The 27,328-nt window shown below is 39.5% G+C and overlaps 1 long non-coding RNA gene across 8 annotated transcripts in view; it reads right to left on the bottom strand.

Moving 5' to 3' along the window:
• The window catches only part of LOC120612931 (uncharacterized), a 47,752-nt gene that overhangs the window by 7,733 nt on the left and 12,691 nt on the right, over positions 1-27,328 (bottom strand). For 5 of the 8 annotated variants that reach the window (XR_005655566.1, XR_005655564.1, XR_005655567.1 and 2 more), the window contains exons 1-5: positions 21,991-22,147; positions 4,965-5,224; positions 1,161-1,270; positions 923-999; positions 291-426 (exon numbers count right to left, since the gene is read on the bottom strand). This is a non-coding gene — a long non-coding RNA (uncharacterized LOC120612931). Of the gene's footprint in view, positions 1-290; positions 427-922; positions 1,000-1,160; positions 1,271-4,191; positions 4,442-4,964; positions 5,225-21,990; positions 22,148-27,328 lie in introns of those variants that run through there. The other 3 variants (XR_005655560.1, XR_005655561.1, XR_005655562.1) reach the window with 2 other exon arrangements.

Below are 27,328 nucleotides of genomic sequence, written 5' to 3'. Positions count from 1 at the left end.
GGATAAGTTAGTGACTGAGTCGAGAATTTACTCTGAGAGTTTGGACTCTGAGACATACATCCTACTTCAGCCCTATGAAGATGCAACATAGAAGTGTGGACAAAACAGTAGATATTTGGGTAAAACTTCAGGAAATTCTGGGGATTCCTTGGAGAATGTGATGCTTTATTATTTAGGATGTATTGGGCTACAAGTAACAGAAAGCCTAACTCACACTGGTTTAAACAAGGGGGGAATTCATTAACTCTCCTAATTGGAAATCTAGCTGTAAGCCAAGATTTTAGGTTTACCTCATCCAGGGTCCCCCGCTCATTCTCTGAGATTCCCTTGGCCGTGTCCTGTTTGATGTGTTGGTTTCATCCCAGGCTGGCCTTCCTTCCAGTAGAAAAAATGACCATAGCTGGTTCAGGCTTCACCCTGCCAATTCTGAGGAAAAAAGAATCCTTCTGTCCTAGCTTTCCCCACAAGAGTTTTGAAAGTCACCTGATTGCCTCAGCCTAGGTGGCATGCCTACCCGGGACCAATGGCTGTGGCCAGAAAAAGAGAACACAAGATTTAGCATAAATCTCCTGAAGCTTTCCCCTGGAACAGAGATCACATGGGCTGGAAGGAGGAAGGGTGGGTGCAATATGAGGCTCTGGGCACTGTTAAGAAAGGAAATGGGGGTGATGGATGCCAGGTAGGCAACCAACAAAGCTTATGCACAGCACTCCCTGACTGCCACCTATTTCTATTAATACAGGACCTAATTCGTTACCCCATGAATTCTGAGTCCACCCCCGCCCACCAGAAGAGCGCTCACATGGATTCACGAACCAGCCCAATCAGCCTAACAAAGAAGCCTTGGTTTTTTTCCTTCCTATCTCCTTCTTTTCTTCTGCCTATTCTACCTTCACTGGATACTGTCTTATTGGCTACATACTGCTAACACTGAGATCAGGGATCACCAGCCCATCATCTTCCATCCGGCTCCACTGCCATTCCCATCAGGGCATTCTGCTGCAAAGAGAAGAGTATGCATTTGTTTTACAGTCTTCAGAGAGGTTTCAAAGCATGTTTCCTTGTGCCCCAATGTCATAAGGAACTCTTAGAGAAATGGTTCTTTCAATGTTTGTTTTTATGAACAGATTTGAGGAACAAATCTGAGGTCAGACACTCACTAGTCAGAAGTGACTCTTCTCCAATGCCCAAGTCTTTGTTACCGGTCCTCACTTGGCTGCCTGGAAATGTCTTCCTTAGGATGGGGGCTTTTAAAGGGGGCATCCATGAACTTGATTGAAAAAAAAAAAGATTATTTTCAACTTCCGGTTGAAACGGAGATATTCCTTCAATTACAAATGTAAGAACCCAGTCACAATTGTAAGGGCACTACCTGTGACTCTATCACCCATGCACATCTCAGATGCCTACATATAACCTACCATTGCTGTAGATATCTGGAACTACTGTTTATGCCAACCTTCAGAATCATAGCAGTTACCAAAACTCACCATTGGATCTTGTTATTTAAAGAGTCAGTAAAGAAATACACATATTAATATGTTAATGACCATTTTAGAAATATTTTGATAAATGCATTTTGATATCATGGATTACCTTGGTAATCCTCTGTATTTTGCTTAATTAATTTAAAAATGTTCTTCCAATAATTTTTCCATAGCCTGCAGCAGACTGCTAAAGGGATCCGTGTCTCAGAAAAGATTAAGACCCCCTTCCCCTCGCAGTCTTAGAATGGCTTGTTTCTTTGAAGATGGCACAAAACTGGTGTTTTAGTCTACACATTAATTTTTCTCTCCATTTAGCAGTATCATAATGTGCTGTACATTTAGGATTCGTTACCTTTCCTCCCCGCCCTTATACTTTGCCCTCCGACTATCCCAAAGAAAAATAGCAGACAGGACCCTTCATTGTCCCTCTCTTGCCACATTCCAGGGGCCTCAATGTCAGGGCTCCTTGGTATTGAGGCAGATTGGTTCAGCACACACAGGCCATCAAGGCCCTATCACCGTCTGTGGTCTCAAATGAGCATTTTTCCCCTTCTCGATTAAGGATTAGTAAAAAGTATTCAAAAGCCCCAAATGCCTCAGTTTCCTTCAAATTTTTTTGAAAAATGCATTTCTTTACTTCTCAACATTGTATACATTTCCCTGCTTCTTACAATTTCCTTCTAATAATGAAGAGTCAGGGAAGAAAAAAGTCATCTACACATGAATCTAACATTGTCGATGATCTGATTACTTCTTGCCCCAATATTTCCAGGGTCCCCAGCTTTTTCCATATTTTCCCTCTTGCTCACTGTTATATTATGAATTTTCTGGCCTGTTTCAGAAACCTCCTTTGCCTTTTTCTTCTCTCAGATCCTTCCACCATAATTAAAGAGAATTTCGGCGTTCAAATAGGGGAAAAAATCACCGCATCGTCATGTCTAAATGCTTATCACTGTCGCAGGCAGCACTTTTGTGTAACAATTCAAGCTACGTCCTCCTCCGTTTCGACCTCAAATCATTTGTAAAGGCAGGTCCCTCCCGACGACGCCCGGGAGAGAATAGGCTGCCTGCGTGGGTGGTCTGGGGTCTGAGGGAACAGATGACATCATGGATTCACATGGCAAGTTTATGAAGCGGCAGTTCAGCTCTCCCGAGCAGTGGGCCCAGTTGCCTGCATTATCTCTGCTGGAGCATTCAATGCTCGAGAGAGGCAGGACAGGGACACTTGGAAATGATATTTTTAAAGTTGACATTCAAAAGATTTGAAGATTTACAAGCATTAGCGGGATATTTCTGAAATTCTATACTTTCTGGAGGGGGCTGGAGGGAAATCATCGTACCCCGAAAGATTTTTGAAAACGGGCACACCATTCCTTTTGCCTGCCTGAATTGCTAATTCTGTACCCGCCCCCTTCCAAAAGGGCTATTACTGGTCTTTTCTCAGACTTCTGTTAGGCATTCTGGGCTGGCAGAGAGGGGAAGGAGACAGGACTTTCTGTGTGGACCCTGTAGGAATTTTAGTCTGTGATGAGGTCTATGGGAACACAAGTTAAATCAGATATACACAGAGGTTATAGAACACCTGCCCCTTAGGAGGGTTCCTGAATGCCAGCCCAGAGGCCCACTGAACTTTCTGTTCTTTGGGGCTCTGCCCAAGCTGATGGTCCCTTAGGCAGCATCTCCACCTTTCTCCATGATTCTTGTCAGCTGCGATGTGGAAGAAAGAAAGAGTAACTGCTTGTAATAGGGCAGATTACTCTGCTCTATTATTCCCTCTGAATATCTGCCCTATTACAAGCAGTTTCACTTTCTTCCTTGGCTATGCATTACCATTTTAATAACCAATATGTTAGTTATGTTTGGATATTTTCTCCAATAGGCATTTTGACTCTTCCTCCAAATTAAATAATTACAGTTTCAAGCTATAATCATTTCGGAATATCCTAGCATTTAAGTGCTTAGTAGATCCAGGCTAAACGAATTTAAATCTTGGATCTGTCTCTTCATGGTTTTGTGAACGTGGGCAAATTTCTGAACCTTCTTGTATCTCAGTTTCCTCATCTGAAGAATGATCATAATAATTAGTATCTAATTCTTTTTTTTTTTTTCAAATTCTTAATATTGTTTGGAGAACTGATGAGTTAATACATATACAATGCTTAGAATAGTAGTTAGCATATGGTAAATATTGAGGAATGTTAGCTATTCGTATTACTACTATTATTATCATTTCCTACTTGTGATTGATATTTTCTGAAATCTTGCACAAGCCATTTCTGTTGAAATCACCTTTCCCTCCCTCATAGCATCTTACCTTGATAAAAAGGACAAGAGATCTGAGTGCAGAAATCTAAAACGCATGAGTTTCATTTTCAGCTGGAACTAGACACTGCCCCAAACTCAGAATAGGAGGGAGGCTTGGAAATGTCTTTAAGAGATTCATTACTGTTTAAACAGGAGCAGGAAAAGTGTCGTCAGCAAAAGGAAACCTTGAGTTTCTTTTTCTGACCCACCTGCAGCATCTGAAGCAGCAAAGGGGACTTTGTTTTCTTCATGAGGCCACGCAAGGACACACTTAGAAGAAAATAATCGTCCCTATTCAAATATAACTACATTTTCAGATCACTTATATTTAATACTGTTGAAAGAGCTTTTTTGACTTATTTAGATAGAAGTGATCATCTTATATCATTCTTCTGCTTACATAAGAATAGAAACAGGTTAGATGACTTCTTAAACTTTCTTCACATGCAGAATGTGCTCATCTGAATAACTTTTTTGACTTCAGCCTGTCAATCTCCATGTTTTCTACACAGGATCATCCTCTGGGTCATCAAGAAGAGAGCCCTGGTGATGCAGCACTGCATAAAGAGGTCTCCATTTTTTTCTTCAGGACTTTTTTCAAGTCTTGATGCCCACTCAGAAAGGATTGGTGTTTGCGTTCCTCGTCTTCCCTAGACATATCAATGGAAGATGTTCATACTACAATAGGGACTCAGATTCCTTTCTCAAACATACCTAGAAATTTGATTGACTGAAACTTCTAGCCTACGGTATAGTCGCACCATCGGGACTAACCATCAAGGTACCAGGAGCAACAACACATGGGCAGGCAAAGGCAGCCACCCCCACCAGCCTCCTGGCCTGCAGTAATTGAGATGTCATCAACTACAATACATATCCTGATTTCAGAGATATTAAAATGGGGAAGGAGACACGCATTTCAAATTGACAAAATATGGCATTAATATCCACCATTAATGACTGCCTAGATGTGGGTTAGGCATGATGTTAAAATCATATAGGTGATATAATCACCTAATAACAACCTGAAAAGTGTAAATCATTATAGCATTTTATTGAAGGGTAAACTGAGGCTCAGAGAGGCTAAAACACTATTCAACCCACACTGCTAAAAAGAAGCATGATCAGGGCTAAGTAACCCTAAGACCTGGATTCAAAGTTCAGGGCTCTTACCCTCAGCAGACCTGTCTCCTAATGTCAGAGGGGCATTCTACAGTGAAACCACAGGGTTGGAGTAAACTCTTGCAACTGAAAGTGTGGAATTATGTTTAACATTCCCCTCAAAACTTCAATCAGCACCAAAGTGAAAATCGTGCACTAATTGGAAGTCAGTGACGCAGATAATACGGAATGGAGTACACTGGCTGAGGGAAAATTCAACTCTCTTCAGGCACAGAGGCACTTTCTCTGCATTGTAACAACAGCAACAGAACCTAGAACAAAACAGATAAGAAGCTGTTGGACAAATGGTGTTCCATGTATCTGTACATTTTATGTCTACCTGCCATCTGCTTTCCTTATGCCATCTTTCAAAAGCCCAGACCAGTACAGAATTCATTGTTAGTGGTCTACATTATAACTAAAGCTCACAAAGAAATTTTGTGAGCTCCTGGGTAAAGGGGACAGTTGGACCACCAGTCATTGCTAACAAGCGTCCGTGGATGCATCCTTAGCTGCAGGAGGAAAGCGTTGCATTCATCGCTGTTGGCCTAAGCAATATGTTTGGCTAAATGGTTTAAAAAGTTGATGCTGATTAATAAGCAAGCATAGCAACTAAGGAGGAATCCATTTTTTTCCTTCAATGTTTAATCTTGAAAAGGAATGACCAAGGAATATCATTTCCTGAGAAAAAAATCTTTTATATCATTGTTATATTTTTATGCAATTAAAACAAAGAAACATACCTTTTTACAAGTAAATGATCATATTTCTATATAAGCATCTCATCAATGTAGGTGGACATTAACTTCGAAATTAACTTCATATTTTTATTTCCTTCTGGTCTTTATAAACACCATGAAAGGAAAATACATAGGAATCAACTCCATTAATTCTTTTAGGAGAACTTGATATTTTCATTATTTATGATTCACAACACTGCATAAATCTAAGAGTAACCATATAATGAATTATGTAAATTAAATAATAATTTCAAATGATCCTATTCATAAAAAGCTATTTGAGAAAATTAAAGAAAGGTGAAATTTTTAAACTGAAGAAATTTCCAATTCAAAGTTCAATTCATAGAGTTTATTTTTTTCTATTTAAAACATGTCAGGTTTTGATTGCCTCATTAGCACACCCCATAAGAGACAAACAGAGAAGGTTCTATGCTCACTGTGAGACCATCAGAACTGGAAGGACACAGCTCACTCTAACTTTCCATTTTATGGATGAAGAAACTGAGGTCCAGACTAATGAGGTGATGACAAGCTAGATGGTCCCAAGTTGAATGGGTAGAGGGGAATTTCAGGAAGGAGTAGGGAAGGAATTAATAGTGGAGGGGGAAAATGTCAAGTTTAGTGAGGGGGGGCGGGGGGGAAAGAAGTTAAGTTTACAAATTAGGGAAAAGGGTACCTAATATGCCTTGGGGAGAGACAAACAAGAGACTGTAGAATATTTTGCAAGACAAACAAAAGAAGAGACTGTAGAATATTTTGCATTTTTGCAACTAAAACAGCGAGGTGAGCCAAGAACACAGAGGGCATTAAACCAAGTAGGGTTAAATCTTTAGCAATAGTCATACTGGGCGTAGCCCACTTCTGATTGTTATAGCAATGGATTACATTGTAATAATGGAGAAAACGCAATATCAAGTGAAGTTAAAGATCAGTGAGATGGAGCAACATTTGGCTTACTCAGCTCTCTGCACTTTGGGGAAAAACTGGAGAAGGAGTTTAGCAGGGCTTTGTGCCAGACACAATGAGATCACAAAGGGAAGAATCTGATTTATGTATAAAAGGTGAATTTAAAACTATGATTCAAGAATGCTCAGGACTCTGCCCACTTGAGGAACGGTGGAGCCACGTGATCTGTCCAGGCCAATAGACTGTAAGTGCAAGTGCCAGGGTGAAGCTAGAAAGATCCCATGTGACTTGCCAGCTCTCTCTTTCCCTTCTGAAGGGATCACGGAGCCAGGAGTTCAGGCAGGAGACATGGAATAGTAGAAGCCTGGATCACTGTCTCCACATCAAGGTGAATTGTCCTTGGGCATCGGCAGACCTGCAGGGGACATCGCATGAGTGAGAAATGAACACTATGTATTAAGTCACTGTGAGTTGGAGGTTGTTTCTTACAGCGGCATATGCCTACCTAGCTGACTACCTCATTTATAATGTCAGCTTCTACATTTCTCATTTTTAGAAAATAAAATAGAAGAAAATAGAATTAAATTAAATTAAATTAAATTAAATTAAATTAAAAAATGAAGCGCACCAAATTTCTTTAGCTTCTTTTTCTTTCCTCCCTGGCATTCTCCTTTCTCTCTGCGTAGCAACACCTGTCACGATTCTTTCCCTTCATTTCATCAGAGTTGCTAATGTCCTCTTGAAGCCATGGTTTTTGAATGCTCTCTGGGACCCTGCCTTTAGGAACAAGTTTCCCATGTCTGGGCCAGAGGCCTCTCCTCAGTGGGCACTTGTAAAGCCCCGTTCTTTGGGGAACACCACAGGCTTTTCTCCATTGCGGCCAGTGTGAATGTGACTCAAAACACCCCCTGGAAGAAAGCTAGGGGAATGCAAGACTTTGAGGGTTCTGGCTGGAGACTCACTTTTCTACTTATTTTCTCCTACCCCACAGGCCCGAAGCTGGGAGATCATTCATGTCCCGAAAGCATCGCATTTGCTTCTGTTTCCATTGACATCAAGGACTATTGCCCTCTTTCAGGTGTTCTTAGCAAAGAGAGAAGCCATAGAAAAGGTTTCTGCTACACAGAGAGAAACTGTGGAAGAAAAGCTTCAACCTACCGTGTAATTAATTAAATGGTAATAAATAATAATTTGAGAAATTAGATATTTTGTGGTTGATTTTTTATGACTTTTAAAATAATATAAGTGGTGGCAAAAAACCCTCCAACATCCAAAACCACGAGTCACATTTTGGTTGTGTTTTTTTTGTTCAAAATACAAAACACTTGGAAAAGATCATCTGAGCTGTATTTTCCCCCACAGAGGTTGAAATTCTCCTCCTTTAAATGATCCCTGGATAATTTACACGTTTTTCTATGTTGGAATCAACATTTTTGAGTGAAGACTTACTTGGTAATATTAATGTTAATTGATTAAATACACCTTATAGTTATCAGAGCAATCCCACAGACATTATTTCATGTTATCTCATTGCTGGTTGGTGTATGCTCCGACTTATATTTGCAGAATGTAAGAGGCTTGTCCAAAGTCCCTCATCCAGAACCTTGAAGATTTTCTAGACCAGGGCTCAGCAAATGGCAGCCACAGCCCAAATCATACCCATCATGTGTTTTTGTATGGCATACAAGCTAAGAGTGGTTTTAACAGTTCTGAATGGTTGGAAGAAGAAGGAGAAGGAGAAGAAGATGATGATTTTGTAACACAAAAAAATTATATAAAGTTCAAATTTCAGTGTCCAAAAATGAGGTTTCCTTGGAGCAAATGAAGTTTTCCTGGAGCTCAGCCACATTTACATATTATTTATGGCTGCTTTCTTGCTACAAGGGCAGAGTTGAGTAGTTGTGACAGAGACCATATGGCCTGCAAAGCATGAACTATTTACTCTCTGGCCCTTTATAGAAAAAGTTTGCCCACCCCTGTCCTAGATCATGGGCTTGTTCCATCGCACAAGAGCTGTCTTTCCAGAATCCTAGCAGACTCAGGAACAAAGGCAAAACCCCCAGAGATCTGGTTTGTAAGCCAGTAGAAGCCTAGAAATTGGCCTGCAGTGAACTAGTCCTTTAAATCCTGAGTGTTTCAGTCTTTCTGATTGGTGAAATGGAGACTGGGGTCCCAGCCTCCAGGCTGGCAGGCAGCTCCCGCCTCCAGGGAGCATAAGAAGTGTGTCCTCATAAGACCTTTGCCAAAATAAAAGGGTGAGATTCCCCGCTTCCCCTCCTGTATTCCATCAACCCTGGGAAAATGTAGTTCATCTGATGCACTGTCCTTAGGGTCAGGAAGGGCAAAACATCCCAGCTTAGAGGCTGAGGACACAAATGGGGAAGGGAACAATAAAACGCTCTAGGGTTTACTTGGTTTTTAATACAGTTATTAGATGTAACTATGTGCAATCCCTGTACTCTGTTTCCACCATGGCAGTTCTTGTCTGCTGTAGGTGGAGCAACGGGCGTGATTTGAGTTGGGCAAGGCAGACGAGATGGAGAAATCAGGTACAGAAGGTTTCTCCTTCTTCTTTTTAGCAGAGCTTCTGATTCATTTTTACTCCCTACTTTTTCTACCTGCGCCTATGAAATATAATATTATCCCCCCTTTTCCGAGTGCCTATTGTATGTCATTCAATTTAGGCTGAAATGGATGATCTCATGTCACTGTCTCCATAACCCCATGGGGTTTACAGAGGAGGGAACTGAAACCTGGGTTGTTTAAAATTCTTTCCTGGTAGCAAGCTGGTGCCTGATCTCTGTAATGCCGACATGCAGGCTTTTCCCTCCAGACCTCAAGAGCTCCACAAAGTCAAGTGTGTCTTCAATCATGGGCATGTTTTTGTTCTGTGACTAGTCGTGACATCCCCTCTGAAGAGAAGCAACCTCCTAGTGCTTTTCCTCAGAGAACCAACTCTTAGGATCTCATAAAGAATCTTAAAAAAAAAAAAAAAAAAAACCTGGAGAATGATGGCTTAAAAAAAGCTTAGTCAAATTTCTTTACTCCATGACTTCTCAGAGCCTTTCACACACAGCATTTGCTGCCTTTTTCATCTCTATAATTTTAAGGCATGCAATTTAATCTCTCAGAGCCTTAGTTTCCTCCTCTGAAAAATAGAAATAATAACATTTGCCTCTTGAAGTATTAAATATTGTTTTTCTCTTTCTGTTTTTGGCTAGGTACATTTCATTTCTATTAAACGAAGTGAATTATAGCAACCAGAAGGAAATCTGAATAACTGTTGCAGAAAATAAAAAAATCATTTTCATAATAAAATAAGGTAACACATGTCTGCTAAGAGCATAGCACAGCACACATTTTCTATTTATGGTGTTGGTTTTTGTAAAGGAAACGCAATATATTTAGGGTAGGGAAACTCGTGAGCAACCAGTCTGGGCGCAAAATGACATATTAGCATGCTATCACTAGGAGAGAAAGTCACATGTGTGAGTACCTGATGGTGGAAATGCTGGTGGAAATGCATTCTTTGTACCAGCAAGAAAGGGGAGGTTTTGGAGCTGCCCAACTTTAAAGCATACTTTTTGAATCATACTGTGAGGATGACTGTTTTTCCATGCATCTAGGTCAAGAGTCAGCAAAATTTTTCTTTAAAGAGATAGTAAATATTTCAGACTTCACAGACCATACAGGCTCTGTTGCAAATACTCGACTCTGCTATTCTCGTACAAAAGCAGCCATATGTAAACAAATGGACATGGCCGTGTGCCAATAAAACTTTATTTACCAAAACAAGTGGCAGGCTGTTTTTGGGCCAAGGACTGCAGTTTGCCACCCTCTGGTCTAGATGCTGGACACAGGCAGACAAGCCTCTTGGAATGACATTTAGCCCAGTTTTTAAAAAGTTTTTGTTTGTTCATTCGTTTGTTCTGCAGAACCCTTAACATCCTTCAGAAATAGTATTTTGAAGAACATGAGTTTGGGAAAACTTCAGAGCTTTGAGTTTCTGAGCCATTTCTTCAGAACAGTGGACACTGAAGCACTAAAGATAAGGGTAAACTGGGACTATGCGAAGGGGTCAAGTCTTCAGGGAACTGGGCTAATGGTAGTGTAAGTTCAAGTCCTCAGACAACGGGAAGAGGTTCAGGACTTGGAGCCCAGGCAGACCGTCCGTACAACTAATTGTTCACAATAGAGCTTACAGAGCAGGGCAACAGTGTGGTTTTCTCAAAAGAATTTGTCTTACTCAGTTAGGGACTGTTTGCAAGTAAACGAACTCACATGAAGACCCTTGGAGAGACAGGAGAATATCAAGATCAAGAGCATGGCCTCTGGAGCTATACCGCCTAGATTCAAGGCATTGTTCCATGCTATACTGCCTAGATTCAAGGCATTGTTCCATGCTCGGCTTGAGCAAATTAGCTAAAATATTTAAGCCTCAGTTTTCTCTTCTGTAAAATGGGAATTTGTAACTCACAGGCAAGAATTCAGTGAATTACCTTTAAAGTGCAGGCACAGGGTAAACACTTTGTAAGTATTGCTGCTCCATTAATTTTCTATTATTATTTGTTTATGTTGTTTCAGGGCTTATTAAGTCACCTAACTTCATAAGAGCCAAGAAGTCATTTTAAACTTCTCTCCCTGTATTTTTTTCAACTCTTTTTCTTTCTGCTCATCTGCCGTTCTCTCTGCGTAGGCTTATTGCATTTTATTATGCATGTGGCCCACCATGGCTGCCTTAAAATGGAAGCCCAGCCCCCAGCCGACATCCTCTGCTCAGCTAGTACTTTGCAGACAGCAGACTCATTCTCCTTGCTCGTTTGCATCAAGGGCTCCCCACTTTGACTTCAGGAACCCTGTAAGATATGACATCTTCTGGTCCACAGCGCGACCCTTTCCATGTCTCTGGGCAGACTCTGGCCTCCACAGAGGGAGTGTGCTTAGCAGGCGGAAAATTGGGCATGTCTGGTGCTGTATCCTGACACCAAGTTCGCCCCAAGCACACTTGACACCAGGTCAAGACAGCAGACATTGGCTAGACCCCGGGTCATCAGTGGAAAGAAAATTTTCCATTTTATTCAACTATCCAGGCTTCCATTGACTCAGGGCCTGAGCAATATTCAGCGCATGGATAGCAGGATTTTATGGCTGAACCATGAGTGGGCCTGGGGTGGGTGGTAACTGACACCATTATACAAAAAATAACTGTAAAACATGGAAGAATTTGCTTATTTCCATCCATTTGCTCAGTTGCACAACAAATATTTATTAAATGACCTCTAAGTGCCATGCTAGGGATTATGCATTTTTTATTAGTAGAACAAATACATATTTTTAAAAGAGATGAGGAATATTTTCGTAATCGTAAAAGTGATGGTCTCAGTCCAAACCTTGATGTGACTAATACAATTAGTCACATCCCTGACAGTGACAACAAATATTGTCTGTCCTATTCACATGCTCTAAAAGTTATTATTATTCAACTTAATACTATCCTTATACAAAACAACCTCTGGAAATTGGCAGTGACATTATAAAATATTTCGTGCAGACATTAAGAAAATAATATACATACTGCATGAAAGATATAAAATAAGAAGATGAAAACCCATATATTCACCACTAGGCTTAAGGAATAGAATGATACCAATTCCTCTGAAGACCCCTGTGTGCCGCTCCCAGGCTGGATTTGTGTCCCTGCTCTAAGAGCTGAGCACTCTCCTAAATTTGTGTAAATCATTCTCTTGTCTTTCTTCATAGCTTTTATTATATGCGAATATATCCCTAAACAAGATATTATTAGTTTTCTCTATTCTGAAATTTCACATAAATGGAATCATATTGCATGTGCTCTTTATAGATAGCTAGATAGAGATCCTTTAATTCATTCATTCATTTCCCTGCTACTATTTTTAGATTTTTGTTATTATAAACAATAAATTTACGAACATCTTAGTCATGTGTCCTGGTGCAGATGTGCAGCCCCTGGGAACGGAAGTGCTGGGTCATCAGACATGTATGTCTTCATATTTACCAGGTAATGATACATTATTTTCTAAAGTGATTGTTCCACCTTCCTCTGTAACCACTTTCCTTTGATGGTTTTGTCTATTCGGTGAATATAAAAGGTACATGTGATTTCATTTTAGTATTTCCCTGATTACTAATGGTTTTTTAGTATGTTTATTAGCCATTTGGATTTCCTTTTCTGTGAGATGCCTATTCCTGTTTTGCTTATTTTTCTATTTTCTTTTCTATTTTCATTTTGATAATTTTCTATTTTCTGCTTTTGTTTTTTTGATATATATGTATACACACATATTTGTTATATGATGCAAGTATCATCTCCCAGTTTATGGGTTTTCTTTATGCTTTTTTCAAGTTGTATTCTGATAAACATTTATATTTTTTATATATCTAATTTTTCTACCTTTTCTTTTATGGCTTGGCTTTCTTTGTTTTGCTTAAGAAATCTTTTCCCACAGTGAAATTAAAAAAAAGAAAAACAATAGATATTCTCTTCTATGTTGTCTTCTAAAACTTTTGAAGTTCTGCTTTTCATATTTAATCCTTCAGTCCACCTGATACTGTGTAGTATATATACTATGCGTGGTAGGGACCTAATTTCATTTCATTTCAACAAGGATAACCAATGAACTCTGCACCATATGTTCCTTAATCCATCTTTCCCCCCGTAATCTGCAGTGCTACCTGCAGTATATAAAGTTTCCATTTATGCTTGGATCTATTCCCAGGATCTCTCTTCTGCTTTCATTGGCTTATTAGCTTATATCTGCACCAATGCCATGTTGACTTATTTATTATACCTTTTCAATAAACCTAGATTTTGGTGGTGCAATCTCCCCTCACTTTTTCCTTCTTCTGAGTCTTTGCTATTCTTGGCCTTTTGCTTTTCTACATACATGTTAGAATCAGTTCCTCAAGTCCTGGGACGAATTTGTGCAGGATTGATAGTTTATTTAAGGAGAACTGGTATATCTATGATAGAGTCTTCTTATCCATGTCTATAATATGCCCCATTCATTCTTTTTTCATTGGATATTTGGGTTATTTCCAGGTTTTTGCTGTTAAAAATCTTGAATTTATTTAGGGGTTCTTGATGCCTTTCAACATAGTTTTACAATTTTTTTTAAGCCTTGCAAATCTTTTGTTCAATTCTCTCCTAGGTACCTTACATATTTAATAACATGTGGTATCTTACACATATAATATGTGGTAACATTTTTTTAATAGTATGGATATTATTACTGTTATATAATATTAATATAACAATTACAACAGTTATATTAATATTATATAACTGTTGTTTGAGAGCTTTATGTAAACAATATCTTTATTGTGTTGCATTGCCCTTCAAAGATGTGGAGGTGGACAGGATCACACTTAAAGATGACTGTTTTTTAAATCCTTAGGTTCATTTTTTTGTGCATTTTTGTCTTCTTTATTGCTTTTATATTGTGAGGCAGGGATTCAGTTCCAATCCCCAGCTTAATGTATGCCTGAGTAATCGTATGAAGTTTATTGAGATTATTGGAAAAGTAAGAGCAAATATATTCTGTGACATTCCTTTAAACTATTTATGATGCTATTATTTCAAATTCCTTCAAGATTCTTAAATAGTTAAGCTTGCAAAGAAAATTGTATCTGGACAAATAAACTATTATTTTACTAGTTAATAGTTATTCGTATGTATTTTGAATAATTATATTACTAAAGAAAAAATAATTATAATAAAGTAGGAAAAAAGCTGTGTTCTTTGAAGTCATGACTCAGAAAGCATTGTCGAAAGGTTGCAGCTTAATAAAAGTTTGATGAAATTCTTAGGAGAAAATTAATAATCTCAGAAGCATTATTCTCACAAACCTAAGTCAATGGAATAATGCCTACTCTCACGTACTTGATGGCAGTGAGGTTATGTGTGAACATGATATCAGAATTCTGAGGCCATTTGGCTAATTTCTGCATTTATAAAATTCTAAGTTTCTAATTAAGCTATGTCGAAAATCTAGCAAGAGTGGGTAAATTTTGAATTTAATCGAGGTGTATTATTTGACCATCTAAGGAAAGAGTCGGTTATTGTCAGGATAATTAATGTATGATGTGTAATGGATAAGAAGGGTGGCCACATAAACTGAGGAGTCAGGTGGACTAATGAATGACTAATGCCTCTGAAGTATGAGATTGTTTAGATAGGACAATGGTGCTGTTTGCTTTTTCATTTTCAGAATGACTGACGTTGTGGTAGGATTACTGCTGTTCTCTCCTTCTGGAAATTTTTATCCTTCCCTTGAAGTTAGGCATGGTCATATGACTTGCTTAAGCCAATGAAGTGTGAGCAGAAATGGCATTTTCACTTCCAGGTAAAGCATTGAACTCTGTCTCTCTTTACCTGACTTGGAGTGGGGCATGAAGAAGCAACACCAAGACTCACATGGAAAATACCTACCAGGATTGCCTACAAGACCTTGAGTGGACCAGAGTGAGCAAGAAATACAACTTACACTTGAACATCATGGAAGTTAGAGTTGCTAACCACCCACGCAGTAGCAAATCCAGTATAACTTAAGTCGGCGCTCTGCACACAAGGATTCCCATGCATGGATCAAAAATACTGTACACATGTGTTGATTAAGAGTTTAGGTTGTTTGCACTGCAGTGTAGCCTAGGCACTTGTGTGTACTACAGATATCAACTCTGATGGTCCATTTTAGGTGAGTCCTGAATTTGAGAGCTAGCATTCAGGACCTGGGATTTGATTTTCAGAGATGTCAAATCTCTCTATCCCCATATGAACCCTGCTAAACTTGAGGGAGGTGGGACTTACTATCTATCCAAAAAAAATTTGCACTCACAGTTTTGGGATAAGAATAAGGAGTGTGAAGTTATAATATCAAAAGGATTCCATTCTTAAAACCACAATTTGATTATCTTTTAAGGATTAAAAAACATGTACAAATATGCACTTATATAATATGCCTATATACATTTGATTTGAGCAAATGTGCAAGTTTCTATCCTAATCTTTCTAAGATCTATTAGCTCTAGAAAATAGTAACTTCTCAAAACAGAAATCTGTCCTTAGTTCCAGTCTTAAGCACCAGTGGAACAGAATTTATCAATACAAATGCAAAATGTAACATTAATTTAGTGGCTTCCCTTTGAAGCTAGTAAATCCCCTTTCTCTTATTCATGCTTCAGATTTCTCACCTTGTGAGAACTGTCACTTCACTTGGAATCACCAAAAATCAGGAAGCTTTTTCCTCTTGAAATTTCTCACCCCTGACACTCTTTCTTGATGCTCCCATCTTAGATGGTTTCTGTCCGTGACTTTCTAGAATCCACAGTCTACACCCTAATAACTGCCTTTTCCCAGCTCTAATGCAAGTGGTTTTGTCTGCTGCCCCCGCCAAAAAAAATTAACAAACAAAATTCTTCGAAACTTATAGGATCATAAGCAAATCCCTCCCTGATTTGGCAAGGCGGCAAATTGTGTTTTCTTTTTCATCTCTCCATGCTTTTTTCACCCCTGCTCATTTCCCTCTCCTTTTCACATCTTTTCTTTTACCTTTTATCCTTGCAAAGAAGTCTCCACCCTCTCTCTATGGTACATTCCTGTCCTAGAGCTATGTCAAAGGCAGTCACAGATATCCTGGCTATAATAATTCAGCAAACAGTAGCTGAAATTCAGGTAATGCCATTTTACAGGATGAAAAGGCAGGATGAGGATGGTACCTTAGGTTCCCACAGCCTTACACACAGTGGTGGCTTGCATCAGGACACTGACACCACAAGGGAGACCAGGCTAAGGGGCCAGGGAGGGCTAAGGATGTGGTTTTCACTCAAAGAGCTTTTATGAAGAAATAGACTAGAGAAAGGAAGTCACTTGCACTAGTGAATACAGTTTTGACATTTCCTTTAGATGAGGTGAGTCTTAAAAGTTAAGGTCCCATGATGGTATAGAATTCATGACTTTCTCTTAATTTCACATTTTAAGTATCTAACAGTTTTCTAGAAATTTTAGAACCCTGAATGATTTTTCCAATATTACAACTACTACTAACTGCAGTGCAAGAAAAATATTATCCAATATTTATGAGGGCTTATTATGTGCTAGTAACTAAATTTTTAAACACTTTTTAAAAATTAAAAAAAAATTTTTTAATTGAAGAAATGATTTAAATTTTCCCCCCATCTGCCTCCCCTACATTAAACACTTTAAATTCTCATAGACGTTCCATGAATGAGGTGCTATGCTCTCCATTGTACCATGAGGAAACAGCTTTTAGCCATAATGAGGTTGCCCAAGGTTAAAATTTCTAAAGGACAGAATTGGAGCTCAGTCTTAGGCTGTCCCATCCCAAGCCACAGGATGCAAATCCCTGGTATCTGTGCATCTGCTCGGATTCTGAGACTTGACATGCCTCTTGGAAGAACTTAATATACTTGATTTGAATCATCTTGAATTTTTTCTTCGCACCAAAACACAGGAGTGGGATACGGGGCCTCTGGATTTTATTCTCGCACTTTTCATTGATCCATGGCCCGTTCACTGCCCCGTGATGACAAAATGGTGGACACGATCACCAGATTGCCACGGAAAGAGGCGGCCTGGGCTGGGAGGGGTGTGTCGATGTGTCTTTCAAATCTGGTCTCCTCACTCATGATTTGAAGAGTTTGTGGCACTCACAGGTTACCACCAGGGGTTTCTTCCACATGTGAAATTTGGTGGCTGTACATCCCCAGTGCCCAGCTTTTATGTGGTCTCATAGCTGAATTCAGAATGACTCTATCTTCCCTGCAGGCATTTCTCTTTGGTTCAGAGAATATCAACAACATTTTACAGCATTCGAGCAGCAATTCCAGCAAGAAGACTGGAGTCCATTCCTTTCAATAGCCGTAAAGCTTTTTTACTGAGCTTTTGAGCCAGTTGAATTCAGTCCACCCCTGGAACCTCTCATCCTCCTTTTTACCCTAGCTTCGGGCCTACTGGAACTAGTAAATTAAGACCTTTGCCTTTGACAGTTGCATTGGGAAAAAGTGAAAACTGATCTAATAATAATTAGTTATGGCTTAATATACAAGATTGGAGTGTTCTCATTGTTCATTCTGGAGCCTGGTGAGAAGGAGCCAAGGGGAAGGAGAGGCTGATGGGAGAGCATAAATCCCTGAAATGTTCCTATGCCAAGAGAAGTAAGTGATCCTCAGGCACATACTTGTATCATGGTGAGAGCCCATGACAGTGTTAAAAGAAATGGAGAAACCCAGTGAGGGTGGGGGTTAAAAGAGTTTTTTATTCCTCTCTTAGGCCAGGTACCATGGCACATGAATCGCTGCCTATTCACTTTGAAAAGACTGGTCTCAGGCCAATCTCCCCCTTCAGTCTCCAAGAAAGAGGGTTTGGGTTCAGATAACTGGCTCTGGGTAAACAGCAGCTTGTTTTTGTAACACTGGAGATGTATTTACTTTTCACTTAATGAAGGGGAGTGATGTCTTGGATAAGACATGATCTGACACAAATTATAAACATTAAGTGCAAACATTATAGGGCAAACTCTTTCCAGAAATTTTCAATTTGTTACTATGTAAAATCAGTGTTGGTGGTTTTAGTTGCCATGGGGATATTTCATTAACTTTCTGGAGAAGCAAACCTAAAGACATTCTGTGTGTGTGTGTATGTGTGTGTGTGTGTGTGTGTGTGTGGTGTGCGCACGCACACATGTGTGCAAGCGTACGTACGTACATCACAGCTATAGTTGAACATACTTTAGTAAGATCAGCCTGTTTCTCACTGGTGGGAAATTTAGTATGGCCTAGAAGGTTGCAGAGGGGGAGGGAGACTCTATGAAGAGGTTGAGAAGAAAGTGTTAAATATGTCTTCAAGTATTACTCAGTCCCAGAAAAGAATAAAAATTAGGAGACAAAAAAAAGCTAGGACAGGAGAGGAAAAACAGATGGTGGCTTGCACGAATGGTCCTGCAGTTCTTCTTTGTCTCCCAATAGGGCTTAAAATGCGAATGCAGAATTCAGGTTGAGCAGGGAGCAAGCACACCACTGATGACGAGCCCGCAAGGGACGAGGACCCAGTTGTGTCAGAAGGCGTGGAGGCTGACGGCCAGCGATACCAGGGGAAGGGCAAGGATCAGATGCTGCTCCACCAGGAACATACATCGGAGGCCTGAGAGGATGGCGAGCCAAGTGCCTGTCCTTATCCATTGTGAGTGAGATGGCAAAAGTCCAGTGACAGGACTTTTAGCCAGATGGCTCAGGGTAAGGAAATCAGGATAGAACAAAACAGGGCAAATGGGGTTTAGCCCAGAGCACAAAAACAGAACCCGGACATTTTTATGAATGAATTTTAAAGATTTTACAAAGTTTTAAGCCTTCTTCCTACCCAGCAAGCACGTATCCCTACCTACCCTTATTGTCTCTTCAAGCTTTTGGAGCCTCTCTAGTCCTTCCATTGGCCTGCGGAGACAAGTGGAACCAGAGACCACGCCAGGGATAGGGAGCTTCCGTCCCCGACGGGAGCCCAATCTGACCCTTTAGAACACCCCCTCAGCTTCTGGGAGCTTCTGTAATTTGAAGGTAATCTTGAGCCATTTGCCTGGGTGCAAACTATCTAGTTCTGACTCTAACAAATATTACTTTCACAGGATAAGAACGAGGTTTTAGCATCTGAAAGGTGAGATTTCATTCAATACCGTGATTTTAACATAAGGAATGTGAGGTTAAATTATAACATTAAAAAATAATAACCTTTCCCTAAATACCAAAGAGTCCACTGGAGAACTCAATAGTAGATAGAAAAATGTCCAGCCAATGAAGACAAGGCATTCTACATGCGGTATTAGAGGTGTATGTAAGCAGGCAAGAATAACCATGTGGGACTTTTTTATGTTAACGTGATGTTACGGGAATGCGTAGGCGGGAGTGCCTGGTGCAATGGTTCTCAGACTTGAGCAAGTGTCAGAATTACTAGAAGGCTTGTTAAAACCACAGATGGCTTGGCCCCAGCTCTTGTGTTTTTAATTCAATAGATCTAGGGTGGGGCTTCTAACAGGTTCCCAGGTGATGCTGGTGCTACTGGGCTGGGGACTGCACTTTTGACAACCAGTGGCCTAGTGCATTTAAGATAAAGATATATATGTAAAACACATTTGTATTTACTCACATCTGCACCTGTATTCTGGCAGGAAATGTAATGGATTTGAATAAAGCCAACACTTGTCGAGTTAAACAGAGATTATCACTGGCAGTGAGAAACAAGGAGTTCTGATTTCCTGGGGTGCACTGCTGGTGGAAGTAAGCTTGGGGTCGAGGAAAGAGGCATGAAGTATTAGGATGCTAGAGGTGCAAGGGAACTGGGAAAGAGCATGATGACTACATAGAGATGTTGAGCCAGAGCTTTGACTTTCAACTCCAGCTGTGATACTTAGTAGCTTTGAAAACTTAGCAAGTTATTTAACCCCCATGAACTTCAGTTTCCTCCTCTGTAAAACTAGGACCCCTACAAAGCTTGTGTTTCATTCACAATTCTTAGTTGCAATCAACTGAAGTCTACTCTGGCTGATTGAAACAGAAAAGGAATTAATTACAAGAATACTGGGTCCTACAGGGAAAATGAACTCTTTTGCCAATGAATGAAAAGTATGGAAAAGAAATGGCGGATGCTGTCGAATCAAAGAGACGGACGTAAGAGACATATAAGCAAAGGCAGCTGGTGGGCTTTATTTGGATCCTGATTCAAGCAAACCCACTGTAAAAGAAAACAATTGGAGAAATTATAATATGGCTGGATATTAGATGGCATTAAAGAATTATTGTGGATTTTGTTAGGTATGATATAGTTATGGAGGTTATGACTCTTAAAGAGACCTTATCGGAGGCTAATACACTAAGGTATTTATAGGTGAAGAAATACAATGTCTGAGTTTTAAATTAAAAAAAAAAAAAATCCTGGGAAAGAAGTTGTGTTTGGGGACAGGGGCTTGGGGCAGAGGAGTATAGAAGAAACAGGGCTGGCAAAATGTTAGTTATTGCTATGAATACGTGAATGATTTATTTTGCTGTTCTTATGTGTGTGCGCATGCAGGCACTTGAAATTTTCTATAATAAAATGTTAAAGCAAAACAGAAATCAGATTCTCTATGAAGGCTGGAGAACAAGGCTCAGACTTGTCTCAGCAAAGGAGATTAGGCACCACAAAAGAGAGCAGTTTCGATAGAGACACTGCTGTCATTGTCACCAAGCCCTAGACGCTGGAGCTTGCTACACTGCTAGCAAAGGAGGCTGGAAGAATGATTATCTGGCATTTTCTGATTGTATGGTGAGAGATGTCTCTGACCTTACAATGCACAAAGTAGGAAATTCTCCCAGGTCAGAAAAAGGATTCAGGTGATGGGTGGTCAAAAGACTAATAATGTCCACAACAGGCACATAGTAAGTGCTCACACATGTTAGTGACCCCGACATCCCCATCCCCATCCCTGAGATGCATAAACCTCCATCCTTTGTATGACTTTCTACCTTAGACTCCTAGATAGCTGTGTCTCTAATCCAAATAACTTGCCAATGTCCTTTTAAATGATCGAATCCATCTAAATACCAGGAAGCTCACTCACTATTTTAAGATAAGAATTATTTAATCATGGGACACATTGAAGTGGAAGAGGTGATGTGAGTATTTTATCTCCACTCATAACTGAGGGAACTGGGGGCCAGAGAGGTTGAGTGATGTGCCTGAGGTCACATGGCTGGGTCACATTCCTGGCAAGTAGAGGATCCAGAACTGAAACACTGTAGTCTAGTTTCAGAGATCCTGATAAGGAAGTAGTGCTGATTAGAGTGTGGAAAAATGAGCCTCAAAGCATTACGGAGGGCTGGAAGGGGATTGTAAACTGATATACCTCTCTAAAACACAATTTATCAATATCTGACAATAAGAATGCCTTTTGATCCCAAACTCTACTTTTGAAAATTTATACCTATCAGATTATCAGGAATGTTACTCGAAGGTATGTAAATAAGATTGATCATTATAGCCTTGTTTAAAATTTTGAAAAATTGGAAACAACTCGAACATTCAACAATCATAATCCATAAAATTGAATAATGGCACAACTAATAAAATATCATAGAAAAATCCTTGGCGGTGTGAGAATCTTTTTATAGTATTTTAAGAGTGAAAAAACATTAATAGAATTATAGGTACGGCATGTTCAATCCTGATTTTTTAAGTGATGTGTCACCTCTACTTTGTCCTTATTAGATAATTACTAAAAAATCACAGTATTACTCAAAATTCTTGGTTACAAGTAACAGAAACTCAGTAAAGATTGCTCCAGCTCTTTGCTATTATTGTGATACTTAACTTTTATGAGGGATCCTCTCGATGCTAGTCCATTGTGCAGAACACGAGCAGGCTGCCGAATGTTCTCATGCCTTTCCTTCTGTGACAAGTGGAAGAAGCTGCGCATTGGTCCGTCCCTCGCCATTTCTCACAACTTCCGCTCAATCCACTGACAAGTACCGAGCAGCAGGCCCAGCATTGTGTGCAGCAAACATGGAGGAGAAAAAGGAAACATGACTTGGTCTTCAAGGAGACTACTGTCTCTTTGGGAACACGCGTCTCTGACTACCAGTATAGTGGGTTTGTGGAGGACAGGTAGGAAGCATGAAACCCAGTCTCTGGCTTAGAGACATAAATACATGCAGCACCTGTAGAATCATGCAAGGAGGCCTGTGACCAAATGCCACAATGGAGGGCTACAGACTGGCAGTGCTACAGAAATGGAGGGCAGCATGCAACATGGAGAAGGTGATGGGAAAAGGCTGCCTAAAGAAAGAGAGACAGGTTGGTTGAAAAGCATGAATGCTTTGTAGAATGAGGTTTCAGGAGAGAAATGCATTTTAGGCAGATGACTGGAGATGATTCAAAGCAGGACAGTCTGATGCAGTCATCCCTCTTAGAACGACCATCTTAAAAGTTATGCATAATACTTCACTTGTTTTAACAATCTCTGTATCTAAGAGAAATCCATGATGCTACTCTTGTAACTTGCCTCAGGAATGATGCGATCGATATTTTTAATATAATAAGAGCTCCTATAAATCAATAAGAAAAATATAAAAGGATTGGGATGATGGATGTTTCGCAGAAATAATCAACAGGACTGGCAAACAGAAATGAGTAAGGCTAGGTCAGCTACTGCAGGTGACCTCTTCGATTCAACTGGTAAACCCCAAAGTTTAACCAAGTCGGGGATAATTATCATCTTCTGGCTTTTATGATTCTCTCCTAAAATTATAAATGCTAAAAACAACATGTGGCCAAACAATATCATTGAGAGTTTTCGATATGATTCTTTATCCCAAAAGTTACAAGTTTATATTTCCCAATCGTAGTGAGATAAGTATAAAAAAAAAAAGAAAGAAAGAAACACTAACAGCAGAAGAAAATTCTTTACGACAAAATATGAGCATTTTTAGATGTTTCTCGAACTTTTCTTCCTGGTAAATACATTCATTAATAAAGAACCAGGCATTGTGAAGATTAATAATTAATTCCAGTCACTGTGTCAACTTTGATTATTTTAGGCAATTTTGGCTTCTGTCATTTCTTAGATAAGAACATTAATCATATATTTTTCTGGTTTAACTAATCCATTTGAGTGAATGAGAAAACAAAAATAAAATTTATTTCCACTACAGGAAGCACACTTGCTTTTTTCTTAATGAGGCTGCCATTGCATGTTGGTCCTAGGAGCAAGTGAAGTCTTGATCTAGCTTTGGCCGTATCTCAGGCTGGTTCTGTTCATCTGCAGACATAGGTGCACCCACCACCATCCTACCTCCTCACACAAACTCACCCATACAGGTGTACCTACCAGGTGTCCTGGGCCCATGCTATCTCTCTTGTTATACTGCAAAGGGCTTCTTATACTACACAGGGTGGGTGTAGTAGATTGTATGGGTGGTTACTGACATACATTGCCCTCCCCTGGGTACACCATTGAAATCGGGCTTAGTCCATGATTTGTGTTGGCCAATGAAATGTGAGCAAAACTTGCATGCATCATATCTGCATGGAGCTTTACCAGTCATTTTGGGCTTTGTCTGTTTCCCTTTGCCCTGGGCCCAGATAGTAACTGGTGTATCCCTCTGGGTTCTCATAAAGAGGGCCAAGGTGACGATGGGCAGAATGTCCAGCAGTGCACAATGGACAGGCACCATGAATAGAAGAACATAAAGGTCTAATGAGGTTTGGGGCTGCTTGTTATTGCAGCAAAACTAAGCCTATTCCAAATAGTATGTTGGACAGAGAAAAAGGAAATTTGGAGACTCAAATGAGTGCTACTCCTGCTAAGTGGTCCTTAGGTAATAATTCAGTTACTTGGTCTCTGAGTTCCACCCAATGCCTGAACACTTAAATGAAGCCTCTCATGGTGGCCTTTTGTTGAGATGGTCATTGTTCGCTCCACTCAGGCCCCATTAAAACCAGCTTGTTCTCTCCCAGCCCTACCCACCTCTCTGCTATCATCACCTCCTTCACCTTAGTGCAAGGAAATAGAAGTGCCGGGGGGAACAGGAAGTTCTGCTCACAGTCATGTTTTCCCCAAACATTTTCTCTCTGTGGAAGCCTTCTGTATTCCCCTGAGAGACAAGGATTTTGAAAGCTAATTCCAGGAAAACATCTTTTCTCTGCTGTAGCCCTGTCACTTCTCTCGCTGGAGGCAATGAACAGGGAGCCAGAACTTAAGCTATTTGAAGAGAAGACAAACAACACATTGCTTAATATTTCACAATTATTTCACACTGCCACTGATTTTTGAAACTTCTTGTTTGGAATAACACCTATAGCCCATTATTTAAAGTGACACTCTTCTTTGACATTAATTTTATTAATAACTAAGAAAATAGATCCAAAATGAGATGTCATATTTCCCGAATGCCTCATAAATTCCTTCTGATGACAATTTCATTTTAAAAAACTTCGTTAAAAACAACTTTAGTTGCATACTTCCTGCCCTTGAGGCATTTATAAATATGGAAATATAGAATCAAACATGTCACAAGATGAGAAAATATTATGGTGCCAAATGAACAGCTCAGAAAAACATAGCTCCATGAGGGCAATATCACACATATTGGTTCACCACTATATACCATGCACAGTCACCAGCACATAGTATGTGCTTAAGAAACTACTGTTGAGTGAATAAATAAATAAGGGCTTAAGGAAGTGAGCAGAAGGGAGAGAACACTTCCGTTTGGACTCCTGAGTGAAGATTTCCTATAAGAGTATGGACTCCAACTGATCTTTGGAGAAAAGGCAAAGAAAGCAAATTAAAGTCAACTCCACCTCAGCCTTTAATCAATTTATTAAACATGGCAACTGTCATACATTTCTGGTTTATTTACGCACATGTGTTTGTGGTCTAAATACAAGCCCGATTCAGTCAGATTTCTAAGGATGAGTCAGTATAAACTTAGTTTTACACATGCCCACTCTCTGTCCCTGATTCTGTTAGAATTGCCAGCACATAAGGTTTTTTGATGATGGCTTGATTAAAGCACTGAATTAATTTTGTGTCTTTAAATTTTGGGTTAGAGAACAATTTTGCTAAGTTTCCTTTATAGTCAATGAGGTGCTTTGTTTGGCTAAGTCACAAATATGTAAAAGTTTTATAATATAAACCATTTGAAAATTTTCTTGTGATGAAATTTAAGAACTTTTCAGGGATAATAGAACATAATATGTGTGTGTGAGTGTGTGTATGCACATGTACGCACATACACTCTTGCAAGATCATAAAACCTAGCTGCTTTAGAAAAATTTTGTTTTAATTTGTTCTCTGAAGTGATTAGCCATGGCTAGAACTTCATTTTTTTTTCTCTTTTGCAATGCTTTACAAAATGAACCAAACAATGGTCAATTTTGCTTTTTTATTCTATATTTTTCTGTGACTCCTTTGAGCTCAATTTTGTTTAAAGTCAAACATTCAAAATATTTTAGAAAACGTTATCAAGAATTATCAGCATGCAGGATTCAATGCAACTATAGTTCTGTGTTTTCTTCAAAGGGTGATAGAAATTTCAACAACTCTTTTAGCAACCCTGAAAATTTGGCCTAACACTTGGGGCACTCATCACATGATACTTTAAATAATCTTCCAAATATCAGTTGTAATGATATCTTTCCCTGGTAAAACAATGGATAGGCCTAAAATTAGCTAGAAAAAGACAGCCGGGTCTATCAGAGGTTCTTCAAGGAAGATGCCAGAAAATCTTGATTAATGCCATCATTCCCTCTGGAATTAATTTACAGTTTTCTCATCAGGTGTGTTGATGGAAAGTGGTCATACAGTTCTAGTAATTGCCTCAGATTCCTGTGCTGTTCTTCATCAGGGCCTCTAATGAAGTCTTGAGTTGTAGCCTGGGGTTGATGCCAGACTGGAATGCAGGGAGGCTGAAAGCTGACACCAGTTCAACGGAGCAAAGGGCTCTGTGCTAAGGTTGTCTCCATGACAACCTGAGTATTTTCCTGGTGATGCATTTACACAGCAGGGTTAAAGTTCTGTGAAAGCAACAGCTGTTGTAAAAACAGTATATTAAATATGTTTCGGACTGTAAAATGTGCATTCTTCTTTGGGGAATTTCATTTGGAGAAATTCTGAAAGTACAAAATGGATTTAAAACTGAATTACTAAATGGTGGGATATTTATTTTGATAAAGCTCTATTCTTATTTTTTAAAGGGAGTATGAGAAAATTTTGATGATCCTTTTTTCCTGAGCATTCATTTTCTTTCAAATTATTGTTGTTGTTGTTGTTATTGTTATTATTATTATTGCCCAAAAAGTCCAGCCTAGAACACTGATCCCTTTGTATTGACCAGTATTTCTGTAGTAAGTCACTTGGCAAATAATTGGAGGCAAAAAAGCAATATGTGCATCCTGTAACCGAAATGATTTGTCATGCTTCTTATTTGATTTTGTTCTTTTCTACTTGCAACCTTTTAGTTTTTCATGCTAGCTGATTATTCTGATAGATATTTGAAAAAAGAAAGAAAGAATTTTTCAGACAGTCCAAAAATATATCGATATTTTTATAGAAAACTTTTGTTTTTTGCCTTTTGCAAACCCTGTGCCCCCAAGTTGATGAGCCTGATGCTACCCAGATTTACAAGAGGTGAACTGACCTTAATTCAAAACTCTGCAAGTCAATGAGCATCACTGTGGTATTCTGAACAGAGTAACCAACCATCCCAGTTTGACCTGGACAGAGGTTTCCCTGAGACAATGGAATTTCGCTGCTAAGACTGAGAAAGTTCTGGGCAAACTAGGACTAGCTGGTCACTTTGGCATTCAAGAACTTTGGCCAGCACCTGTTAATATGCCAGGCAGGCTCTCTACTAAGACAAGTGGGTTCCAAAGTCAAATAGTCCTTGGTCTGTTCCCATCTCCTAACCAGGACCAGCTGGTTACTTTGGGAAGATTCAGTAAATCAAATTTGCCTCTCTACCTGAGTGTGCTCATACTATAACAAGAGATGATAAAAGGTGCATCTTCATTTATGGGTGCTGTGAACCAAGGCACTCTCAGGTAAGTGAATGGTGGTACCTCTTTCTACACAGGCTGCCATTTTCATTGGATTGAAGGGGACATCAAGGGCATCCTGATTTCCTCTGTCTCTACACCAGTAGAGGCCA

This window comes from Pteropus medius, unplaced genomic scaffold (assembly GCF_902729225.1).
Source record: "Pteropus medius unplaced genomic scaffold, Ma_sr-lr_union100, whole genome shotgun sequence".
Taxonomy (NCBI): Eukaryota; Metazoa; Chordata; class Mammalia; order Chiroptera; family Pteropodidae; genus Pteropus; species Pteropus medius.
This window is presented reverse-complemented; position numbering and strand designations above follow the sequence as displayed.